The sequence below is a fragment of the Canis lupus genome, chromosome 4, assembly GCF_003254725.2.
Source record: "Canis lupus dingo isolate Sandy chromosome 4, ASM325472v2, whole genome shotgun sequence".
NCBI lineage: Eukaryota > Metazoa > Chordata > Mammalia > Carnivora > Canidae > Canis > Canis lupus.
In genome coordinates, this window is record NC_064246.1 from 59,739,375 (window position 1) to 59,762,550 (window position 23,176).

The 23,176-nt window shown below is 42.2% G+C and overlaps 1 long non-coding RNA gene and 1 other non-coding gene across 12 annotated transcripts in view; both read right to left on the bottom strand.

Annotated features, from left to right (window-relative positions):
• Positions 1–23,176, bottom strand: part of LOC112651554 (uncharacterized) — a 45,761-nt gene that overhangs the window by 11,250 nt on the left and 11,335 nt on the right. For 8 of the 11 annotated variants that reach the window (XR_004815481.1, XR_003130877.3, XR_004815474.2 and 5 more), the window contains 2 exons: positions 19,976–21,037; positions 14,725–15,704 (listed from right to left, as the gene is read on the bottom strand). This is a non-coding gene — a long non-coding RNA (uncharacterized LOC112651554). Of the gene's footprint in view, positions 1–10,279; positions 10,959–12,557; positions 13,134–14,724; positions 15,705–19,975; positions 21,038–23,176 lie in introns of those variants that run through there. The other 3 variants (XR_007410321.1, XR_007410320.1, XR_007410319.1) reach the window with 3 other exon arrangements.
• LOC112652073 (U6 spliceosomal RNA) lies at positions 356–462 on the bottom strand. Its single transcript, XR_003131225.1, has one exon. It is a non-coding gene; the product is annotated as a U6 spliceosomal RNA (small nuclear RNA).

Consider the following 23,176-nt stretch of genomic DNA (forward strand, 5'->3'; position numbering starts at 1 on the left):
CCTTACTGATAACGTGAAGAGTCAACTAACACATTTTTTATATGTTACGTGTATTGTATACCATATTCTTACACAAAGTAAGCTAGAGAAAAGAAAGTGTTAAGAAAATCATACAAAAAAAAAAGAAAATCATACGAAAGAGAAAATATGTTTACGGTGCTGTGCTGTATTTATTGAAAAAAAATCTGCAAAAAAAGTGAACCCTCACGCTTTAAATCCATGTTGTTCAAGGGTCAACTGTAATTCCACTTAAATGAAATTCTAGAAAAGGCAAAAATATAATGACAGGAAGCTGAAACCAGGGGTGGCAGTGGGAGCGGAATGGCTACAAAAGAAAACAAGCAAACTTTTTGGCATGATAGATATATTCTTCATGAATCTGCATGTCATCCTTGTGCAGGGGCCATGCTAATCTTCTCTGCATTATTCCAATTTTAGTATATGTGCTGCCGAAGCGAGCACACATGATAGAAATATTCTAAAAGGCATTGTGGTGGTGGTTACATAACTATATGTTTGTCAAACTCATTAAATTATATACTTAAGTTGGTGCATTTTATTTTACATCAATTAAATTCAATATAGCTGAGTTTTAAACTACTGTTTGGGTGGTTGCTTGTTAATATGGATTGCTTTTTGAAGCAGCGAGTACTCTATCCCTGGAGAATTCCAAAGATAGGCCAAATGGATATCTGTCAGGCATGCTGTAGAGGGGATTCCTGAGTTGGGTGCAAGCCCGGAAGAGATGGCCTTGGAGTACTTAGGGTTATAGAATTTAGGTTTATGGTCAGGATCGCCTGATGCACAGTAGAAAGAACAATAATCCAGGAGTTAAGAGCCATTCATTCCTTCATTCATTCACTCATCATTTACTGAACACCTGCCATGTGCCTGACACTTTAGTCTCCCGACTAAAGATCCTTCTGTGCTGTCTCATTGAACCAGATTAACGTGCAAATCCCCCAGCATGGTTCATAGGGCCCCCAGTGACATAGCTGTAGGTGGAAGGAAGATCAGCGAGGGAGGAGTTGTGGCATCCCTGTGCACTGGGGTGAGGAGCAGGGACAGCAAAGGATGGCATGTTCAGGAAACAAAGCCAGCTACTTCTGGCCCTGGCCCTACTGCTGGCTTGTGTGATGCAAGTCTCAATTTCCAGGTCATGCAATGAGACAGGTGATCTGGAAGGGTCCCTTCAATCCCAGGGTTATAAGTCTAGGCATGTAGCCCTGCTGCCCCTCTGTCTCTGTCTCTCTGTGTGTCCCTCTCACTCAACAGACACCTTTATAGAAAATTGTTATCTGCAGATATGAGTCACAGATTATTACTGGCTCAATCTGCAGGAGGCTTCACAGCCCATCCTGCTGACATGATTCTCTGCCCAGAAGAGCTTGAGGGTCATGTTACTGACCTGAAGTGCAGAAGAAAACCTGGTGAGCATACTTTGAAATGGGAGAAAGAATGTACTTATAGCCACTGACACTCTCCAGACAATGATCTTTCCCTGGAATCCAGTAAAAGGGAGTGAGTGGGAGAGAGAATAGTCCAGTCTATCAGATCTTTCAGATGCTGTGTGTCCAAAGCACTCAAGGCACTACTGGGGTGATGTTTCCTTCCAGTCAAATGGAAAGGTCACAGAACTGGCCATGAATCAATGGGCCACTCAGTCTTGGCTTGACCTTGACAATGTTACTTCACTTCTAGCGTTTCTTTACCAACCAAACACAGTAAGAACAGCTCATATTATCAAACATTTCACATTTTCAACATTACAACTAATACATGTTTATTAGAGAAAATATGAAACATGAATAATTAGGGATGCCTAGGTGGCTCAGTGGTTGAGCATCTGCCTTTGGCTCAGTGCGTGATCCTGGGATCCGGATCAAGTCCCACATCGGCCTCCTCCTGGGGAGCCTGCTTCTCCCTCTGCCTATGTCTCTGCCTCTCTCTCTCTCTGTCTCTCATGAATGAATGAATGAATGAATAAATAAATAAATATTTTTAAAAGCATGAATAATTAAACATATATATGTATAAATAAATATTCTTTAATCTCACATTTTGACAAAACAGATGTTTCTCTATTTTGACCAAAATGGGATTGCAATTGCACATTTCCTTCTGCACCCAATAATTTTCTTTAACAACATATTGCAAACATTTTTCTATGTCGTTAAATTTTCTTCTGGGGCACCTTGGTGGCTCAGTGGTTGAGCATCTTCCTTCTACTTAGCGCATGATCCCAAGTCTGAGGATTGAGTTCTGCATTGAGCTCCCCGCAGGGAGCCTGCTTCTTCCTCTGCCTATGTCTCTGCCTCTCTCTGTGTGTCTCTCATGAATAAATAAATAAAATCTTTAAAAAATTTTTTTTTGTTTCTCCTATCTTATGACATTCAGATGTGGCTGGATACTCATGGGTATAGATCAAAGCTAGTTTCTATATTCCATTTCACCCTTCAAAAACACACTTGATCCCAAAAGCACTGCCAGGCCCTGTATATTTTACTGAAGACTTTGTGGGCCATGGAGAGGAGAATTACATTGTTCACCACGATCAAAAGTCCCGTGTGATAGCTCTTTTCTCCTCTAGTCTGGCTTCCCAGCTGTGCCTACACACAGCTGATTCCGTCATTCTGCAGAATGGTGGGTGACTGGATGGTATTGGAAGGAGGAACAAATGTGGCTTTGACCAGTCCCCTCATATCAGGGCTGAGCCTCATCTCATCCTAAGTCTTCTGTCTACTGTATATCAAACCGACCTCCTTCAGTTGTGTCAGAGGTGGGTGGTAGACTGACAAAGCATGGAGATATTTCCTGTGGTGTGATGTGTGGGAGGATCAATGGGGAAGCGTCTCCTAACCCTGATGACCCCTACCCCAATGAACCTGGCCCAGCTCTCATGGGACTGCATTCCTTCCTCACTCACCCCAGCCTTGTGGGTGCTGGAGGGAGACAGTCTGACCAACTGGCATGAACTTTGGCCTAGTGTTATCACTTTTCCTGAGAAACTCAAAAGTGGCCAAGCAAATCAAAGGTCTTTTATGACCAGGAGGACAAAAGTCCAGTCCAGCCATCAGCCATTGATTATTCCTCACCACACCTTGGGCAAGATCCTTGCCCCAGTTTTTCAAAGAGTACAACTGAGGGTTATCTTCCCAGGTCCCTGTATGATGCCAAGATGTCTTATCAGACTTGCAGGCAGGTTTGTTCAGAGAGAGAAGGCTTCTAAACTCACGCCCACTAAAGCTGTGTGTGCTGGGGTAGAGGATGGGGGCTCTATGGCCTCTCCTGCAGAGGAGAGATGCACACCTAAAACCAGGATTCTCCATAACAACAACAAAATGGTAATTAAGTGAGGTAGATGATGTGTTAACTAACCATATTGCGGGAAATATTTTGCAATATATAAGTGTATCAAAGCATCGCATTGTAAACTTTACACTTATGGGTCGATTGTATCTCAAGAAAGCTGGAAATAAACAAACAAATAAATAATTGAAGAGTAAATCAAACCAGGATTCTTTCTCTTCCAGCAGGAGTGTCAATAACAATCTGTATAGGAACTTTAAGAATGTCTTCACCCTTTGATCTAACAATTCCGTTTCTAGGAATCTTTCCTAAGGAATTAATCCTCAATGTGGACATGGCTCCAGACACAGAGGTGTTCATCATAGCATTATTCATGATCGTTGAAAAGTGAAATCAACCATCTACACTAGCAATAGATGAATTGCTAACATTTATTGCATTTCCCTGTTAGCAGAGATTTTTAACCTGCATTGTCTCATTGAATCCTTGCAGGAGCCCTGCAAGGTAAATATTGGTATCATCCCCATTTTGCAGGTAAAGAAATTGGGGCACAGACAGATTAATAATATGTCCAAAATTATATTTCCAATAGCACTGTAGAGCCAGGATTTATAGCAACATGAAAAAAAATGCTTCCGTTGAAATGGTTTGTGTTAAAAAGAATCAAAGTTATATATGGAATGATCACAACTATATAAAGCAATAATAATAATAATAATTGTGACTCAGAGGTTTATTTTTAAAGGCTTCAAAGAAGTACTCCAAAATACTACAGTGGTTCTCTTTAGGTACTGGGTGTGTGGCTATTTTGTGACTTTTGGTGGGGAAGGTTCTACCTTTTTCTATTTTACACAATTACATATTTTTATAATTCAGAGGAAAAATGAACCTTCTGTTTGTTCTTAAATAGGTATTTAGAATTGAGAATGCCTGAAGGTGGTTCTCAAATGGAAGGATTTTAGGCAATAGAGGAGTTATCCAGGGTAAAAAAGACCTTGCAAGAGCTGCCACCAGAGAAGCCTGGAAGTTTCTGACTGGCCCACTTTGGTCTGACCTAGCATTACCTCAGAAGTGTGCAGGGAACAGTAGGTCAGAGAAGCCAAGCAGGGGTAAGGCTCAGAAAACAAGTCCCAGGAGAAAGCTTTGAAACCTTTGGTCCAGACCATGGGGCAGCCCAGGAAGATTTTTCAATGACATATCTGGGGACAAGGAGGCTGGGGGCTATTTGCTTTCCTCTGTCTTTTGCAAGGTGGGAATGGGCAGGCAGACATCAAGTTTTCCCCATCATGGCCATAGCACTGGGGGTGGGGGGGCAGAGAGGATGGTCCCAGGGCCCGCCCACTTCTCCGTCTCCATCAGTTCTCCCCCCAACATATGCACACCCACTGACCCACTGTTAAAAAATGGACAATTTTTGCTCAACCTATCATAAGGAAGAATAAAAAATTCTTTTGAAAACTCTAACATACTATCAAAGTGAAAACACTGTGCTTGGTGGACAAAACACTTTCAAAACAGCCCCCATGCCCCGCCCCCCCCCCCCCCCCCCACCCAGAGAATAATCCAGAAGCACCCTGCCCTCTGCCATGCCCTGGTTCCACCAGGAAGTCCGGAGAGCTAAGGAAGATGAAGATGAGGGACAGAGTGAACGGCTTGGCAGCCAGGACAGGCCATCTGAGGGCAGCAGGAGAGGCAGGGCCCAGAGTTTGGGCCAAGGAAACTGCAGAGAGCAGGGCCAAAGGGAAGGGTCTGGGGCTGCCAGGAGGTCAAGGTCAGGCCAGCTCTGCTTTACTGGCTGCCTAAAGCCCATGGCTTTATGTTCAAGAACTTGGTTAATTACAGATCTGTTCCAAAATAAAATAATAGATGTCATTATAGAAAATCTGGACAAAAAGAAAAAGAGAAGTAAAAAAAAAAAAAAAAGAAAAGAAAGAAAATGACTATTTTTCTGATACATCTATTTTAAAATACATTTTATTTTTAAATATACTTTCCCTTTGTAAGTAAGCTAGGAGTGTTCTGCTTAAACCTTCCTGTGTTGTTTGAATGTTTAGGAATACCTGCCTTACTTATGTTAAGTAAATTTAATTGTTACTTTGATAAATACAAAATAAGGCAGAAACAACCTTTTCTTACCTGAATATCTTTTTATGTCAGAAACTTTATTTTATTTTTTATTTTATTTATTTTTTTTAAAGATGTATTTATTTTAGAGAGAGGGAAAGACCAAATGGGGGCAGGGGCAGAGGGAGAAGGAGAGAGCCTTTTTTTTACTGTTTTCTTTTTTGTTTAATTTTATTTAAATTCAATTAATTAATGTACAGTGTATTATTGGTTTCAGAGTAGAGGTCAGTAATTCATCAGTCTTATATAATACCCAGTGCTCATTACATCACATGTCCTCCTTAATGCCCGTCAGCCAGTTACCCCACCCTCCCCACCCTCCCCTCTAGCAACCCTCAGTTTGTTTCCTATGATTAAGAGTCTTATGGTTTGTCTCCCTCTCTGATTTCATCTTGTTTTATTTTTTCCTATCTTCCCCTATGCTCCTCTGTTTTGTTTCTTAAATTCCACATATGAATGAGATCATATGGTGATTATCTTTCTCTGATTGACTTATTTCCCTTAGTATAATACCCTCTAGTTCCATCCACATCATGGCAAATGGCAAGATTTCAGGGTTTTTTTTGATGGCTGAGTAGTATTCCATTGTAGATATACACCACATCTTCTTTATCCATTCATCTGTCGATGGACATCTGGGCTAAGGAGAGTCTTTTTTTTTTTTTTTTTTTTTTTTTAGGAGAGAGAAACTTAAGCAGACTCCACACTGAGCCCAGAGCCAGACGTGGGACTTGATCTCCTGGCCCTGAGATCACTACCTGCACTGAAACCAAGAGTCCAGGGCTTAACCAACTGTGCTATCCAGGTGCCCCAGAAACTGTTTTTATGATGCAAAGCAAGTATTCAAGAAATAATAAGTATATATCTTTTAAAGTACATGCCACCAAATTCAAAAGGTACAGCAATGGAAAGGTACACATAGTGAAAAAGTCAGCCCCCATCCCCTTCCCCTCTTTTTTATAGTATTTTATTTATTTCTAGAGAGAGCTCTCACAAGCTGGGGGGGGAGGGAGAGCGAGGGGCAGAGGGAGAGAACTCAAGTAGAGTCCCTGCTGAGCACAGAGCCCAATGTAGGGCTTGATCTCACCCGCAGGGCTGGATTTCACCACGCTTGAGATCATGACCTGAGCCGAAATCAAGAGTCAGATGCTTCAGTGACTGAGCCACCTATATGCCCCACCCAGTCCCCCTCTCTGAGAAAAACTGGTTTTTACTGTTTTGTTTTGTTTTGTTTTGTTTTAATTCATCTTGGCAGGGAGTATCTTTGCATTTGCAAATATATGTGTTTACATTCTTTAGTGATTGTGTGTGTGTGTGTGTGTGTTTACAGTAATTGGAGTACTATGTTCTAAACCTTGCTTCTTACACAATATATCTTGGGGATTCTTTCTTTCTTTCTTTCTTTCTTTCTTTCTTTCTTTCTTTCTTTCTTTCTTTCTTTCTTTCTTCTTTCTTTCTTTCTTTCTTCTTTCTTTCTTTCTTTTTAAAGATTTTGTTTATTTATTCGTGAGAGACACAGAGAGAGAGGCAGAGACACAGGCAGAGGGAGAAGCAGGCTCTCCATCAGGAGGCTGATGCGGGCCAGGGTCCCAGGATCACGACCTGAACCAAAGGCAGATAGATGCTCAACCAGTGAGCCACCCAATTGCTCCTCTGGGGGAATCTTTCTATAGCACACGTAAAGAGTTCTACTAGCTGTTACCTCACCCCTATTGACCTGAAGTGTCCTTCTGGGTGTCTAACCAGAAAGCCTGACAACTCCCAACACCTTTAGCAAGGCCTGCAGCCCCAGGTAGATGGGAGAGACAAGGAGGGAGGTGGTTCAAGGGCTCCTGCCTTCTTTCTCTCCTCCCCCTTCTTTCTTCCTTCCTTCTTTGTTCTCTCCCTCCTTCCTTCTCTCCCTCTCCTCTGTCCTTCTCTTCCACTCCTCCTTTTTTCCTTCCTTGTCTTCTTGCTTTCTAAAATGAAACAATTCATTGTGGCTTTTATTCACTCTGATTACTAACACAAAACATGCTTAATTGTAAAATGATCAGTAAGTTTAAAAAGAGAGAGAGAGAGAGAGAGAAAAGTCACTCTTAACTATTACCCGGAAATCATCATTGCGAACATTTTAGTGTCTGTTCTTCCAGTTATTTTTCAGGAAGGCACACCTTTTTTTGTTTTTTTTCTTTTTTCCTTTTTTTTTTTTTTTTTTTTTTTTACCATTTTAACCATTTTCAAGTGTACAATTCAGTGGCACCTAGTACATTCACAGCATTGTATAGCCATGAGCACTACCTATTTCCAGAACATTTTCATTGCCCCAAAAGGAAACTCTGTACCCATCAAGGAGTCACCCCTTATTCCCCTCTCCTGGCCTCTAATAACTGTTAATCTGCTTTCTATCTTTATGGATTTGCTTATTCTAGGTATTTCATATAAATGAAATTATATAATAGGTGGTCTTTTTTAAAGATTTTATATATTTATTCATGAGAGACACAGAAAAAGAGAGAGGCCGGGACACAGGCAGAGGGAGAAGCAGGCTCCCTGCAGGGAGCCCGATGTGGGACTCAATCCCAGGACCACGGGATCACACCCTGAGCCAAAGGCAGACGCTCAACTGCTAAGCCACCCAGGCATCCCAATAGGTAGTCTTTTGTGTCTGGCTTCTTTCATTTAGCATAATATTTCCAAGGTTCATCCATGTTGCAGCTTCTATCAGTACCTTCATTCCCTTTTATGGCCAAATAATATTCCATTGAATGGATATACCATACTTTGTTTATCCAGTGATCAGTTGAGGGACATTTAGGTTATATCTTCCTTTGGCTATTGTGAATAGTGCTGCTATGAACACACATGTGTACATTTTTGTTTGAACATCTATTTTCGATTTTTTGTAGGTTTACACTTAAAAGTAGAATTGCTGGGTCGAATGGTCATTCTATGTTTAATTTATTGAGAAAATACAGAACTACTTTCTACAGTGGCTGCATTGTTTTACATTCCTACCAGCAATGTATAAAAAATCCAATTTCCCCACATCTTTCTTAAGATTTGTTATTTTCCACTTGTTTGTTTCCTTGTTTGTTTTCTAGCCATCCTAGTGTATATGAAGTGGCATCTCATTTTGGTTTTGATTTACATTTTCTTAATGACTAATGACACTGAGCATTTTCCATGTGTTTGTTGGCCATTTGCATATATTCTTTGGAGAAATATCTATTCAAGTCCTTTGCCAATTTAAAAAATTGTGTTGTTTGCTTTTCTGTTGTTCACTTGTACAACTTCTTTATATAGTCTGGATACAAGACCTTCATCACATATATGATTTGCATATGTTTTCTGCCATTCTGTGGGTTTCTTTTCACTTTCTTGGTTGTCTCCTTTGATGCATAAAAGATTTTTATTTTGATGAAGTCCAATTTATCTGTGTTGTTTTTCTTTTGTCACTTGTGCTCGAGGTCATAGACTTACACCTATGTTTCCTTTTTTTTTTTTTAATGTGTTTTCTTCTTATAGTTTTACCTCTTATATTCAGGACTTATATGTTTTGAGTTTATTTTTCATGTGGTGTGAGGTAAGGGTCTAACTTCATTCTTTACATGGAAGATATCCAGTTGGCCCAGCACCACTTATTAAAGAGATTATTCTTTTCCTATTGAATGGCTTTAGCATCTTTATTGAAAACCCATTGTCAAAGATACGTAGGTTTATTTCTGGGCTCTCTACTCTATTCCACTGATCTATATGTAAGACCATCCTTATGCAATACCACACTATTTTGATTACTGTGGTTGTATGGCAAGCCTTGAAATCAGAAAGTGTGAGAATTCACACTTAGTTTTCTTTTTCAAGATTGTTTTGGCAATTTGGGATTTCTTGCAATTCCACATAAATTTCAGAATTGGTTTTCCTATTTCTGAAAAGTGGAATTTGTGGGGTTTTGAGATTTTTGTGGGGATTGCATTAAATATGCAATTGCTTCGGGAATTATTGTCATCTTAACATTTTTTTTTAGATTTTATTTTATTATGTATTTATCTTAGAGAGATTGAGCATTTGCACGTGATCTGTGGGAAGGACAGAGGGAGAGGGAGAGGGAGAGGGAATCTCAGGCAGACTCCAAGTTGAGTATGGAGCTGACCCTGAGATCAGGGACTCAATCTCAATGACCCTAAGATCATGACCTCAGCCAAAATCAAGAGTTGTACAGGTTTGTTTGTTTGTTTTTAGGAGTTGTACAGTTAACTGACTGAGCCACCCAGGCGTCCCTTACCTTAACAGTATTAAGTCTCAAGCCCATGAACGTGTGTGTCTGCAATTTTAGATCTTCTTTAATTTCTTTCAGTAATGTTTTGTAGTTTTAGTATATTGCATCTCCGCGGTTAAATTTATTCCTAAGTATTTTATTCTTTTTCAGTGCTATTGTACCCATTTGTTTCTAACTTTTTATTATGGTAAAATAATGTAAAATTTACCATGTTAACCATTTTTAAGTGTACAGCTCAGTGGCCTTAAATACATTCATAATGTGCTACCACCACTGCAATTTATCTCCAGAACTCTTTTCATCTTGTTAAATTGGAGCTCTAGGTCCATTAAACAGTAACTCCTCATTCTCCCCTCCCCACAGCCCCTGGCAACCACCATTCTATTTTCTATCTTTATGATTTGACTATTCTAAGTGACTCGCATAAGTGGAATCACACAGTACTTGTCTTTTTGTAACTGACTTATTTCTTTTAGTGTAATGTCCTCAAGGTTCATCCATGTTGTAACACATGTCACAATTTCCTTCCTTTTTAAGGCCAGATAATGTTCTATTCTGTATACACACCACATTTGCTTATCCACTCACCTGTCAACAGATACATGTTGTTTCCATGTTTCATCTATTAAAAATAATGCTGCTATAAACTGGAGGATACAAATATCTCTTTGAGAACTTGGTCGTATTTCTTTTGGGTATACACCTAGAAGTGAGATTGTTGGATCACATGGCAATTCTATTTTTTATATTTTAAGGATATGCCACACTGTCTTCCACAGGGGCTGTACCATTTCCTATTCTCTCCAACAGTGCACAAGGGTCTGATTTCTTTGCACCCAACTTTTTAAACTTCACATATGGCCATATTTCCATGTCTGTGGCATAGAGGGCCACCGACTCATTTTACCACATTTTACAGCTATACTACAATTTGTTCCAATAATCCCTTAATATTGACTATCATAGTTTTTCCAAATTTTTAACTATCATAAATAAGGAGGTTGTGAGCTTCATTATAATGTACATCTTTGTGCACTTACTCAATTATTTCCTTTGGATAAGTTCCCAGAAGTGGACTTATTAAGTGGAAGGAGAGCCATACCTCTAAATGTGTGATTACTGTTGCCAAATCGTCCTCCAAAAAGTATCAGACCAACACCTACTGTGCATAGCAGTGGAAGAGGTGCCTCTACCTCAAGCGTGCGCCCTGGTGTCACTTCCAGGGGAGAGTACGGGGGTCCTGGCATGCTCCTTCATTGGAAGAACCCTGAAAGAAGATAGAACAGTCCCATTCATTCAACAGAGGGGTCCTCCTCTTAGATCTGGAAGGGCTCTTATCTGGAAGGACAATCTTTCTCAGAATTGTCATAAAGATACTTTGCGTTTTATTGTTGTTGTTTTGTCTGTTATTTGTCTGTTTATTCCTCTAGACCATGAGCAACCTGCAGCCAGGCACTGTGTTCATGGGAAGGGCAATGCCTTGAGTAGCACCCGGCACAGGGAAGCTCTCAGAAAATACTAGTTCTCAGTAGGATGGGGGACAAGACGATTTAACCGCAAACTGAAGCTCCATGGGAGTAGGAACGACCCCGGTCCTTGCTTCTGTGTCTCCACTGCCAGCACCGTCTCTGGCACATAGGGACTGCTCAGTAACTGTTTGTTGAATGAATAAACAAAAATGCCTCTAGGGTGCTGGTGGTCGTAGCAGATCTGAAGACTCTTAGTTCACTGCTCTTCTATCTACTGTACCTACTGTACTCTCTTACTCAAATTACTCTAATGTTTGCACTGAATTTCTGTGTGGTCCCTTGGTTTCTGTGCTTCAGCAAAACAGCCACATGGCTGCTGCCAGACAGACAAGCGTGGGGCATCACCCATCAGAGCTCTGAGGTTCCATCTGACGCTCTCCAACGATTTTCCAGTGGTAAGGATCAGGAAGGGACTTTCCCTGTGCTCACCCAGCTCTGGCCCATCTGTACCCCCTTCACTTGGATGCTGTTCTGTAGGCTGGAGTCAGCATGAGAGCTATTTTTGACTAAGTGGCTACCTAATCTTACATAACCCTCAGCGATTCAGGCCAAGGTCATTCGGCTTAGTGCATGAAAGACACTTCAGAGACAGTGATCCCCCTTTCCCAGAGCCCCTCCAGAGACCCAAAGCTGGGAGAGTAGTGCCATGGTGGTGACTCTAGGCCTCTACCACAAAGCCCAGCCAGGACCTTCTGAACACAGCTCAGCTTCTGTAACATTTTCTGGGAGAATTCCCCAAATGTTGTGTTCCAACATCCCTGGCACTTGGATGTAATTACAAATCCAGGAAGCAGGGTGTGGGGAAACCCTCACCACATCACCCCCAACATGTGGAGGTGCATTGTTCCTCTCCTAATGTGGAGATGCACAAGCTAAAGATACTCAAGAGGGCCCAGGGTGTGTGAGATCTTTGTCCTTCCTGGGAGATAAGTGACAAGCCCACATTTTTAAGATTTTTATTTAGTTGAGAGAGAAAGAGAGAGTGCACACAAATGGGGAGAGGGGAGCAGGAGAGGGAAAGGGACCAGCAGGCTTGGAGTTCGATACCACATGGGGTTCAATCCCAGGATCCCCAGGATCACAACTTGAGCTGAAGTCAGATGCTTAATAAACTGAGTCACCCAGGCGCCCCAATAAGCCCACATTTTATTTTTTATTTGTATTATTTTTAAAAGATTTTATTTATTTATTCATGAGAGACACAGAGAGAGGCAGAGACACAGGCAGAGGGAGAAGCAGGCTCCATGCAGGGAGCCCGACGTGGGACTCGATCCCAGGACCCCAGGATCATGCCCTGGGCTGAAGGCGGCGCTAAACCTCTGAGCCACCCGAGCTGCCCAAACCCACATTTTAATTTCAGTTTTGTTTTATAGGAAAAAAGTTAGAATTCAAGGTCCTCTGGAATTGAATTCCAAATGCTTTTCCTATTTGATCAGTAAGCCCTTAGGCAAAAGCCGGGCACATGATAGATGCTCACTAAATGCTTTGAGAATGGAGTTCTTGCCTGTCCCCTCAGACTCCCTGCCACACCCGGCTACCTGCCAACTGCTGGTGAACCTTGTACCTTTGCATACACCCCAAGACCTCAGTGCCTCAAACCACCTTTCAAGATCCCCATAATCAGAAGGTGTTGCTCTTTGGTCTATATTTTCCTGGCATGCTGTTCACACTTCTGTTTTGAGCTTCTTTAAAACATAACTGATATGCATTCTTCTGTTTCTTCCTCCAGACTGGGAGCTCCTCCAGGGCAGAGTCTGGCCCTTACTTGTCACTGAATCTCCAGGATGCACTGCTGCCTGGCACTTACTGGGGGCCTCAGTCAATACCCATTAGTTGGATGGATGGGTGACTGGAGAACAAGTGAGGTCTGCAGGTCACAGACCTGTTTGTGTTTCAAATCCAACATGGGCTGGCTGAAGGGGAAACGAAGGGAAGATTGAGTCAACATTCTGAATACTCATGGAGTCAATATGGCTTTTATCTCTTAAAAAAATTGTTTTTCCTCTCTTAAAATTTTTAATCTTAGGGGCACCTGGGTGGCTCAGTCAGTTAAGCATCTGCCTTCACCTCGGGTCATGATCTCAGGGTCCTGGGATCTAGCCCCAGATTGGGGAGTCTGATGCTCCCTCTCCCTCTATGCTCTCTGTCTCTCACTCTCACTCAAATAAATAAATAAAAACTCTTAAAAATATTTTAATCTAATTAAATTTAAATTGAAAAAAAGTTTTTTAATCTCACAAATCATTGAGTCTGTTGTAGAAAACAGCACAGCTGCAAGAAAATCACTTCCAATACTTTAGAATACCTTTCAGGATTTTTCTCCTATTGCCTCCCCCCATCATTTTTACAGAAATGAGGCCTCACTGTGCTTCCAGTCTGTATACTCATTTCCTTGAACACTAGGTAGAGGATAACTGAGATTATTGGCCAGTTGTCTTTCCTAGGAACCACTCCTAGCCCCTGTTTAATTCTGGAGCTCTCCTGTTAAATCAAGGAGCCCCCTTCCCTGGTCTTAGTTGATTGATCCAGAGGCAGGTCTTGACCCCAGCTGGGTCAACCACAGTGCCAAGGTACCCTGCCCACAGTTGGCTGGTTCTGGTTTGGATCCTCGACCTATAAGGTGGCCAATATACTTCTTGCTTAAGATTTTTTTGGGTTTGGCTCAGGTCTTGATCTCAGGGCCATGAATTTGGGTCCCCTGTTGGGGTCCACAGTGGACATGGAACTACTTAAAAAGAAAAAAAACAGTTATGGGGCACCTGGGTGGCTCAGTTGGTTAAGTGTCTGCCTTCAGCTCGGGTCATGATCTCAGGGTCCTGGGTTCAAGCCCTGTGTCGGGCTCTCTGGTCAGCAAGGAGTCTGTCTCTCCTTTTCCCTCTACCTGCTGTTCCCCCTAATCTCTCTCTCTCTCTCTCTCTCAAATAAATAAATAAAATCTTTTAAAAATACTTTCTTTGTGGAGGGGCACCTGGGTGGCTCAGTGGTTGAGCGTCTGCCTTTGGCTCAGGTCACGATCCCAGGGTCCTGGGATCCAGTCCCACATCGGGCTCCCTAAAGGGAGCCTGTTTCTCCCTCTGCCTGTGTCTGTATCTCTCATGAATAAATAAATAAACTCTTTTTAAAATTAAAAAAAATATATTAATTTGGGGCTAAGACAGCTTCCAGCAGCCTCTTTCCTGTGCTGCAAACTTATTTCCCCCTCTGGTCTGCAGTGAGAAAGTGAGTCTGGAGATGGGGAGAGGCAAACATAGCAGACAGAGGGGGAATCCTGGAGCTGTCTCAGTCCTACATTCCAGTTTTTTTTTTTTTTTTTTCCCAGTTGTTTTTAAGGTTTGGTCACACCATGGTCCTTTCTGAACCTCGATGGTCCAACTCTCCATTGGATTCCATAAACCAATAAATCCTCCCTTTGTTTTTTTCTATTTTGAGATAGAGTCTGTCACTTGTCACTGAAGAGCTCTTGACACACACATGTGTCATAGACATAATTCCATGTCAGTAACGTAACAGGTACAACATCATTTTTAATGGTGGCAGGGAACTGTCTGAATTTTTGCTTTTAACAAATCTCCTGTTGTTGGCTATCTAGATTATTTCCATTTTCCACTATGATAAGCAACACTGTAGTAGATATCTCATAAATTCATCTCTGTTCCATGCAGCATTTTATTATAATAAACCCCTAGAGGTGCAATTGCTAAAACAAAGGGTACTCATACCCTTAAGGCTTTGTGACACAGTGTTTTACTGCCTTCATGCTCTATGACCATTGCCTCTTCCAGAGTCATTATCCAACTTGTTGTTGGATGCCTTCATGGTTTTACATTATTTCAGCTTGAGCTGGCCCCAGGGGGTTTGACCTTCAAATGTTTCTTGCAAGGGGTTGGGTCCAGGTTGGGGCTTTAATCTGCTTATAAACTATGTCCAAGCATTCTGTTGACAAAAGTAGGTGTGGGTCAGTCATGGTCATGAGCATTTTCAGAGGATTTTGTAAGCACAAGGATAAGTCCCTGAGTGCACAGTGGACACTGGGTTTGGGGGTATGAATGAAGGATGCCCAGTTTCGCAGTCATTGGCTGGGTCTCGAGTTTATCCCAGAAGGCAAGGGAAGAACATGGCTGTGAGGACATGTCTGACATCTGCTGCCAGGGAGCAGGGCACAGTCCTCGGTCTGGGAGGGCGTGGGATAAGTCCTTCAACTGTCCCTGTGCTGAGCACGGAACTCAGTTCCTGGAGCTCACAGCCTGGTGGCTAAGGCAAGACACTGAATGAGACCTACCACGAGGGGCAGCGAAGGTCGCATCCGGCAGTGCTGGATTGCCTAAGGTGAACAGTTCAGGGTTCATCCTGTTCAGACAATGGGGAAGCCTTCCTGAAAACAGTCGATGAAGCTGATACGTGAAGGATGTGTAGTGCTCAGCCTGATGAAGAGTGAACGAGAGGGACCAAGTTTCCCAGGCAGAGGAAACAGATGGCACTAAAACCTGGAAATAGGAGAGAACGTAGAGCATTCAGCAGGAGGAAAGAGAGCCCCTTGTGTCTGGAACATGGAGAATCTGATTTAAAAAAAAAGTGAAAGATGAGGCTGCAGAAATGGTAAGGGCTTCTGCCTGGCTAGCCCAAGAACTCCAGCCTGAGCGTAATGGGGAGTTTTGGAAGGTACAGGAGGGGCAAGATGTGATCCATGTTCTTCAGGGGGAGGCAGGGACAGATGGAATCAAATGGTATCAGGGCCCATGTTTCTGCACTGTGGCCTGTCCCAGGGGCCAAAGGCTCTCTGAAAGCTTCTCTCTACACACACTTGGGTCCTAGACCTCTTAGCTCAGTTCCCCTGCACTGAGAGCCAAATCCAGAACCTCAACCAGCCATTCCAACACAGCGGATGCCCTCTGCGGGTCAGCCAGCCTCATAGTCCAGGGCCCACTCTTATAATATATAAACATAGCACGTTCATGTAGCAGCATACACGTGAATATATCTCTGCTTTCTACACAAAGAAACATTCTGCCCACCCAGCCCCCCGCCATGCCTCATATACAGATAAGGCTTTAGGGGGAATAAAAGGCACAGCATTGGGAATACAGTCAATGATATTGTAACAGCGTCCTGTGGTGACAGATGGTAGCTACACTTGTGGTGAGCGTAGCATAACATATAGAGAAGTTAAATCACTGTGTTGTACATCTGCAACTAATGTAACATTATGTGTCAACTATACTCAAATAAAAAATTTTTTTTGAAGAATTTTTGTCATGAAGTTAAGTGGAATGAGATAAGGAAACTGAATGTGCTTTGTAAAAAAGACATTCTCCTAAGCAGCAGAAGATCTTTTCTTTGTCCAAATGAAATCGTACTGTAGGGCGGCCCGGGTGGCTCAGCGGTTTAGCGCCGCCTTCAGCCCAGGGCCTGATCCTGGGGACCCAGGATAGAGTCCCGTGTTGGGCTCCCTGCATGGGGCCTGCTTCTCCCTCTGCCTGTGTCTCTGCCTCTCTCTCTCATGAATAAATAAATAAAATCTTTAAAAAGAAAGAAAGAAATCGTACTGTACATCCATATATCTCTAGTATCACCAGTGCCGTGGCTTCCTCTCCAGTGTGTGTCTCCAACCCATTCTCAAATCTCCATTGCCACCACCACCCCTCCAGACCAATTGTCACTCACCTGGATCCTGCTGCAATAGGCCTACCTCATCTCCCCCAGACCGCACCTGCCTCTTTCCAAGTTCAACACCCACAGACTGGCCAGAGTGGAACATATGTGCAGAGTCGCGCACAAATCCTAAGTGTTAAGCTTGATGAACTGAACACACCTGTGTAACCGGTACCCGGCTCGAAAGCAGAACACAAGCAGCACCCTGGAAACCCCTGTTTCCTCTCCAGGATAACCACTCCTCTGACTTCTAACCCCAGATTAGTTTTGCCTGCTTCTGAGCTCTATATACATGGGTTAATACCACGTGTACTATTTTATAGCTGCCTCAATTCCTGTATCACTGCTTTTGTCAGACACATCCACAGCATTCATTACGTACCGTTCTAATGTGTTCCTTTTCGTTGCCATATAATATTCCATCGTCTAACTACATCAATATTTATTCAGTCAAGTATGGGAGGCATTTCAGTGGTTTATAATTTGCAGCTATGATGAAGAGTGCACTTGTCCATATTTTTGTCTCCGGTGCCTATAAGCATGCACTTCTGTTGGGTACCTACCTACCTAGGAGTAGACCTACTTTATCACAGAGTGCACACATGTCTGCAGAACGGTGTTTTAAAGCACAGTCACATTGTAGCATTTCCTCTCTTAGAACTTCCATGACTTTCCAATGCCTTCAGAATAAACTCCAAGCTTTTCATCTCAACCCACAGAGGCCTCACATGCTCTGGCATGCCCTGACCTCTCCCTCTTTCTACCCCAGACCTGGCACAGATTGCTTTCCCACCATATTGACCTTCTACTCATGCTTGGAGCCTGCCAAGGAGCCCACCCAATTGATGGGGTGCAGTTTGCAACTGGCCAGCTCTTACTCATTCTTTATGTCTTAGGGCAAGTAGAGTTCTCTCAGAAAGGCCTCTTCTGATCCCTCAGTCAAGAAGAGCCACCACCATATTGTCTCTCACCGCAAAGCTCATAAGTGCAGGGACCCACAATTTGAAGTTGTCTAGTTGTTCACAACTACCTCACCCAGTAGACTGCCAGCAACAAGAGAATGATACTGTCATATTCACTGCTGGACTCCCCAATGCCCAGCACTGGGCAGGAACAGAGTAGGTAACATCTATGTGGTAGAGAGTAGGTAAGAGAAGACTCAGGACCTTGAAGTCTCCTAGAAACCAAGGTGCAAATCTTGGCTCAATTACTTGCTACTCTTGTGCCTTTAGGCAAGTAACTTGAGTTCCTGGGCCTCAGTTTTCTCCTCTGCAAGACCAAGATAATCCTGCTGGCCTCTCAGATGGCTCATAAGGATGGGGTGACAACATAGGTATGTACATTGCCTAGCACACTCGTGGGCACATGGTAAGTGCTAGTTAAGCAGTGGCTTTCCATGGGTCAGTTCACTGGAGTCTCAACACCACTGTGGGGGCAGGCACTGTTTAAATCCTCAGGATATTAGGATGCCTGGGTGGCTCAGTGGCTGAGCGTCTGTCTTTGTCTCGGGTCATGATCCGTGGTCCTGGGAAAGTCCCACATAGGCTCCCCACAGAGTCTGCTTCTCCCTCTCCCTATGTCTCTACTTCTTTCTCTGTGTCTCTCATGAATAAATAAATTTTTTTTTAAATCCTCAGGATATTAAACTCAGGCCCAGGGAAGTTCAATATTTTGCCCAATACCTCCAGCCCTTCTCTACTGCAGTATTGGTGGTAGCATGTGAACGATCAATGACAACAGGGGAAGGAACAGTGGCAAGCGCCTCAAGGCCAGCAGCCCTGCTCACCCCACCCCCTGACATCCGTTCATCCCCACGGACCCCGAAGGTCAGGAGTACGGTACGAAAACCACTGGGTTATGGAAACATCTGTGGTTATTAATAACTGGGAAGGAAAAAATAGAAAGATCTGATCACAGGAAAAAATGTTAACTTCTGTATAACAAAAGCCATCACAAATGAGGCCAAAAGATAAATGAGAGTGTGGGAGAAAATATTTTAACTTCATATAACAAAGACTTACCATCCCTAGCGTGAACATGCTCCAACAAATAAACTGGAAAAATACAGATGACCCAATGGGAAAATGGGCAAAGATCACAAACAGTGCACAGAAGAAGAAATTAAGATGGTCAACACACATATGTCTAAGCAGGGAAATGAAAATTCAATAATCAGCCCCCATAGATCTCCTAATCCTGGCAAACAGGAAAAATATTGGTAACATTCATGGCTGATGAAGGCAGAGGAAAACCAACACTACCATACCCATTGTAAAAAAATTACACCTTTTAGGAAAAAATTTGAAAAATTTTATGACAATAAATAAACATGTGGGGTGCCTGGCTGGCTCAGTTGGTAGAGCATGCAACTCTTGATCTCAGGGTTGTGAGTTCAAGCCCCACATTGGGTATGGAGCCTACCCTCCCCCCCAAAAAAAGCGACAATTTTCAGAAATGAAAACAATAATACATAGTGAAATACACAAGAATAGACACCACAACATTCTTGTATAACAAGAACTTAGAAACACCCTGATTGCACCAATATAGTTGCATATTATGTAGCTATTAAAATCAATGAAGTAGGTTCATGTGTGCCAAATTACAATTCTCTCTAAACCGTGGGAAGCCAAAAAAGGATGTGAATGAATAATGCCTAATTTCATGGAAAACAGAATAAGCATCTCCAAATCACCTTGAATACTTGTTTAAGCAAAGAAAAGTAGGAAAATCAAACTTCTAATTACAGTGTGTCAAAGAAGTTGGACTGGGGGGTGTTAGTTTTGCTTCAGATATGTTTTTAAATTTGAGTTGTCTCAATGACCACACATTTTTTTTTCTTATAAGTAGGGTCCATGCCCAGCAGGGCTCAAACTCACAACCATGAGATCAAGACCTAAGCTGGAAAAAAAAAAAAAAAAAAAAAGACCTAAGCTGAGCTCAAGAGTCAGATGGCTAACTGACTGAGCTGCCCAGCACCCCATGATAAGTACATATTTTATAAAAAAAAAACAAACTAATTAATAAGCCTTGCTCATTGATAATGACTCAATAAATGTTGCCTGCCTGTCTACTCTCATGAAATCTTTTCTGCTTTAACACTTACCTTGCTTCAGCTCCTACAATTAAGCTTCTGGTTGGAGAAAAGGTGTTAATTGTCTTCGGAACAACCTCCTCTGATTAACCTCTTGACTTGCTCTGCTGCCCGAACTTCCAGGGGAAAGAAATCTGATTGTGTGATTATTCTAAAATGAGACATATGTTCTGGATATGGAATACATGCACATGGTAAAAAAATAAAATAAAAACAGAGTATATTAGTGAAAAGTGAACCTCGTTCTGTCTCTGGTGTCCTGACCACCCAGCCCTATGCCAGTTTCTTTTGTATCTTTCCGGAGATAATCTAGGTATGTACTAGCATGTACACATACATATTCTATTTTTTTTAAAGCAAATGCTCTACATATTGTCTATACACACAAACAAGTGTGTTCATACGGAAGATGCCTTTCGATTTCTTCTAGTCAGAACCTGATTTGTTCCAAGGTTGCATTTCTCTCCTTGAGAAACCAAATTCCCCCACTGAGATAGTCCATCCATCCATCCATCTATCTATCCATCCATCCATCCATCCATTTATCTATCCACTAACATCCTCTAGCAAGTATTTGGTGAGCACTCACTCTGTGCCAGACTCTAGGCTAAAAGTTGGAGATATAACAGAGAAAAGATAAGGTCCTTGCTCTCACCTAGCTGACCTTCTATTGAGAAAGAAACAAATTATGTAGAGGAAAACACATAATTGAAGAAAATTAACACATTAGAGATAATGGGATGTGCCTTGAAGATACTCATTCTCAGTTAAGAGAGAGAGTGAGGGAGAAGAGGGCACGTGGGGAGAGAGCCTATTTTAGATGGAGTGGCCAAGGAAGATCTCCCTCAGGAGGTGACATTTAAGCTAAGAACTGAATGACAAGTAGGAGCAAATGTTACTGGTTTCCTTGCTCTGATGATGTTCCAATGAGACATTCCACAGGCAGAATTTCAATCTGATCCAAGTGGTGAGCAGGGTGGGTTCTGAAGTCCTGGAAACCTTCGTCGGAATCCCAGTTCTGCTGGTGACCCTTAGGCAAATTATTTAAGCTCTCTGTTGCCTCAGTTTCTTCATCTGTAATATAAGGTTATATAAAAATAGTGCCAACCTCATAGGATCACAGTGAGGATTAAGTGGGTTAAGCAATGTGGGCTTCTCAGGCCGGCATAAAGAAAGTGAGTGATCCCAAAAATGAGAATGTTAAGAAAATATGATAATGTTAGGCGAAAAGTCGAACATACAATCGATAAAAGACAAAATTGGTCAAATTTTCATCAAAATTAGAAAGGAAATTAAGAGGTACAAACTTTTTTTTTATGATACAAACAAGGCAGTCCGGGTGGCTCAGCGGTTTAGCACCGCCTTCACCCCAGGGCATGATCCTAGAGACCCAGGATCGAGTCCCACATCGGGCTCCCTGCATGGAGCCTGCTTCTCCCTCTGTCTCTCTCTCTCTGTTTTTCATGAATAAATAAATATCTTTAAAAAATAATATAAACAAGCCACAAGGATAAAAAGTACAGCACAGGGAATATAGCCAATAATATTGAAATAATGCCGTATGGTGGCAATGGTGAGCACTGAGTATTGTATAGAGTTGTTGAAACACGATGTTGTACACCTGAAGTTAATATCGCACTGTATGTTAACCCTACTCCAAGAAGAATTTGTTTTTAATTGGAAAAGTTTGTTCTGTGAGAAACACTGTTAAGAGAATGAACAGACAAGTTACAGTCTGGAAGAAAATATTTGCAAATCACGTATCTGACAGAAGGCTTATATTCCGAATATAAAGAGAACTCTCAAAACTCAACAGTAAGAAAATAACAACCCAGTTAGGAAATGGACCAAAGACTCGACCAGATATTTCACCAAAGAGGATATACAATGGCAATTAAGCACGTAAGAAGATATTCACCAGCATTAGCTATCAGAGAAATGGAAAACAAAACCATGCTGAGACACCACTGCACATTTATTAGAGTGGCTTAAAAAAAACCTGACAGTACCAAGTGTTAGCAAGATTTGGAGAAACCATAATCCTCACGCATGGCTGGAGGGAATGTGAAGTGATACAGGCACTCTGGAAAACAGTTTGGCAGTTTTTTACAAAGCTAAGCATATAAAAAAAAAAAAAAAAAAAAAAAAAAAAGCTAACCCTACACTCACTATATGACTCAGCAACCCCAGCAACCCCATTCCTAGGCGGTTACCCTAGAGAAATGAAAACTTAGGTTCATATGAAACCTGCACACAAATGTGTGTAGCAGCTCTATTTATAATCACCCCCCAACTAGAAGCAACGCAGATGTCCTTTAAGGGGTGAACGGGTAAACAAACTGTGGTTAGTCCATTCTCTTAGAAAGCTACTCAGAAGAAAGGAAAAAGGTGCAAACGATCAATGCACACAACAACTGAATGAATGGGAAATTAGCCCGTCTCAGCAGGTTCCATGCTACGGGATCCCATTTCCCATTCTTGAAAAGACAAAGCCAGAGCAATGGAGAACAGATCAGTGTATGTGTGTGTGTGTGCGTGTGTGTGTGTGTAGGGGGCGGGAGTTGTAGGTCTACAGAGGGGCACCTCCAGGTGGGTTTTGGGCTCATGGACCTGATTTGTATCCTGATTGACTTGGTGGTTACACCAATCTACACATAGGCTAAAATTCATAGAAATGTACCTGAAAGTCAATTTTACTTAAGGTGAATTTTAAAAATGAGAAAAAAATAGTGATCAATGATACTGTCATTCTAACCCAGCCACTCACTGCCAGTCCCTCCTCCCTCCTTTTTCCTCATTCTCTGCAACCAAAAACTTCTTAAAGAGGAGCCACCTTCCACCCCCTAAATATTTGAAAGCATCCTAAGTAACCTGGCTTTGTTGCTCTGCACACAAAGCTAACACATTTCTGTTGGAAAGGAAGGAAGGAAGGGGGGGCGGAGGGAGGAAGAATTCAATCATTACAGAAATGTGTGTAGAAGCAAAAGCCCTCAGGAATCCCACCTTCCAGAATTAACCACTGACAGAAGCTTCCACCAGAACCATTTCAAAGCAATTTTATACAGTTGTTTCCTCACAAGGTTCAGAACCCATATGGTGGGATGTACTCTGATTGATTGTTCAAGGAAACAAGGAGGGCCTCGGGGAGAATGACCTTGAAAGGTTAACATCCAGGACTCCAGCCCATCCTCACATCAAGTCAAAGCATTTCAC